The sequence below is a fragment of the Sturnus vulgaris genome, unplaced genomic scaffold (assembly GCF_052056855.1).
Source record: "Sturnus vulgaris isolate bStuVul1 unplaced genomic scaffold, bStuVul1.hap1 Scaffold_183, whole genome shotgun sequence".
NCBI classification, from domain to species: domain Eukaryota; kingdom Metazoa; phylum Chordata; class Aves; order Passeriformes; family Sturnidae; genus Sturnus; species Sturnus vulgaris.
Genome location: NW_028276119.1, coordinates 137,501 through 140,000, shown reverse-complemented (window position 1 = coordinate 140,000; position 2,500 = coordinate 137,501). Strand labels below are relative to the sequence as shown.

Sequence of the window (2,500 nt, the reverse complement as noted above, 5' to 3'; positions counted from 1 at the left end):
GAGGGAGGGGTGCTCGGCACGGCCCCTCCCGGAGGCGCACCCGCCCCCCTTCCGTCGTCTCTTCGCCCGCCGGGCGACGGCCGGCCGTCCGGCCGTCGCGCGCAACGGCGGCCGATGGCGCAAGGCGATGGCCAACGTGTGTAAAAAGGGTGCGCGCGGGAAGGCCTTCGGGGCTCGGAGGAGGCGGCTCCTCCGGCCCTTCCCCAGAGCGCGGGGGGGGACGCGGGGCTTTGCCGCCCGGCAAAATCCCGCTCTCCTTGGCCGAGCGGCCTCCTCGCGCGGCAGAGGAGCTCCCGAGGGCCGGGCTCCGGCAGTTCCGGGTCGCGCCTCCAGGGGGAGCGCGCACGTGCGCGAGCCGCCGCCGGGTGGCGCGGCGGCGACGGTCCGCACCGTCGTCGCCGTGGCCTCTCTCGGCCGGGGGTGTGCGAGGTTTCTCGGTGGCTGGGCCGTGTTCCCCGCGCCGGCGGGGCGGCCCGAGCCGCGGTGGTCCTCTCGGGCGCAGCGCCGGGCTACTGAGGGAAACCCCGGGCCCCGAGAAGGATTGCCGCGGTGATGGCAGCGGACGTCGGGCGCGCCCCCGCCGGTGGACGCTCCCCCGAGGGTGGCAGCGGGGGAGGCACCCCGGCGGGGCCATGCAGGTCGTTTCCCTCACCCCAGGGCCAGGTACCTAGCGCTTCGCGCCTCGGCGGTCTCCTGCCGGTTTCCCTCGGCGTCGTCAAACGCCTGTTGGGGGCCGAAAGGGCCGCCGAGCCGGGCGGAGGTTTAAAGACTCGGGCGGCCCGGCACGGCCCCGCCGCGGCGGCGGCGGCGGTGGCGGCGGCGGCAGCGGGTGTCGGGCGGTGGCGGCGCGGGGCGCCATCGAGGGGTGGGGAGCTACTCCCGCCGATCCCCTGCGGTGGCGTGTCCGTCGCGACCGGCCGCGCTCGCCGTCGTCGGCGTCCCGCCGCGCTTGCCCGCGCGCGGGGGCCACCCGTGCCGGGCCGGGGAAGGGGCGCCCTGCCCCCCCCTCTCTGCGGCCCGGTCTCGGCGGAGAGGCCGCGGCGCGCGATCGGCCGCGGGGGGCCGACCCCGCTGGCCTCTGCGATGCGGGGCGACGCCGGCAGAGGGCGCGCGCTCTCTGCCTTACCTACCTCAGCTGCGGGGTTGCGGCCGCCGGGGCCCGCCGCGCTCTCTCGCTCTTTCTCCTTAGCCGCCGCCGCGGGCTCGCGGGCGGCGCCGCGTCAGGCGCGACCGCGCGCCTCTCGCCTCGACGGCCTTGTCGCCTCGAACCGCACCGCGGCGGCGCCGGCCGCCGGCCACCCCTGACTCGGAGCGCTGTCCCCGCCCGTTGGGGCGCAGCGCTCGGCCGGCTCCTCCATCGCCGGAGGTCCGGCGGGCGCGGGCGACCCCGTGCCGAGCGGCGGCGTCGCCGCTCGGCGAGTGTCCCCGCCCCCCCCGGGGGGGGGGGACGGTCGGCCGCGAGGCGCCCGCCTTCACCGGCGGCCGTCCCGGCCCGGGCCCCGCCCGTCCGCTTCCCCGTCGCCCTTCCCGGCCGCGTGTGGGCCAAAAAAAAGGGGAGGCGTGCGGGGCGGCCGCGGGGGCCGCTTCCCCGTCCGGTCCCCGAGTGGAAACGAGGGGAGCGGGCGGTGCCCCCCGGCTCAGCCGCCGTACGCCTGCCCGCTGGGCGCGTGCTCGCGGAAGGGCAGCTCGGCGGTGCGAAGCGGCGGCGGTCCCGGGAGTGCGGCCGCGGGTGGCGGAGGGGTTTTGCCGAGCGGCAGACCTCGGGCGCTCCGCGATGCCGGCTCGGGTCTCGGCGGCGTCCCGCCTCCGGCGCCGGTGGCGGAGCGCGGCCCGCCGGGCGTTCGCCTTCCGGCGGGCAAGCGGTCCCGCGCCAGGGGTTGCGCCGGCGGAACGGTCCCGCCGCCGCGTGGCGTTTCGGGCGACGTTCAGGGGCCGCTGGCGGGAGAGCCGGCCCCCGCGTTTTGGCGCGGCGGCGTTCCGCGAGTCGGCGGAGCGGTGAAAAGGAGAAGCCAGGGAGTGAGCCGGGAGCGGCGGGGGCCGGCGGTCGCGCCCCCGGCCCGCGAACGCGTAGTCGTCCCGTGATCGAGAGGCCGGGCGGGCCACCGTGCCCCCCGCGGTCCGGCGCGTTGCCGCACAAGCCCCTCCGCGCGGAGGTCGGGCCGAGCCCGGGCGCCTGGGCCGCCTCCGAAGGACGGCACGCGAGGCGGCGTCTCCCCTCGCGGGGGGAGGCGGTCGGGGGCGCGGGCCCCTCCGCCTTTCTTTGGCCGACCTTCGGAGCGTTGCGCGGGGTTTCTCTTTTTTGCCCCGCGCTTTCTCCTCCTCCTCCTCCGTTTGTGTGTGCTCGTACGGTCGAAGCGGGGCGCGCGGGGGCGCGCGCGTCCCTGCAGAAACAGAAAAGGGGCCGCTTCACGCGAGCGGTCCCGAAAGCCAGACAACTCTTAGCGGTGGATCACTCGGCTCGTGCGTCGATGAAGAACGCAGCTAGCTGCGAGAATTAATG

General features: G+C 78.0%; 1 non-coding gene across 1 annotated transcript in view; it reads left to right on the top strand.

Annotated features, from left to right (window-relative positions):
* Window positions 1–2,433: 2,433 nt before the first annotated feature.
* The window catches only part of LOC148218437 (5.8S ribosomal RNA), a 153-nt gene continuing 86 nt past the window's right edge, over window positions 2,434–2,500 (top strand). The window contains exon 1 of the ribosomal RNA XR_015800424.1: window positions 2,434–2,500. This exon is cut by the window's right edge and continues 86 nt beyond it. This is a non-coding gene — a ribosomal RNA (5.8S ribosomal RNA).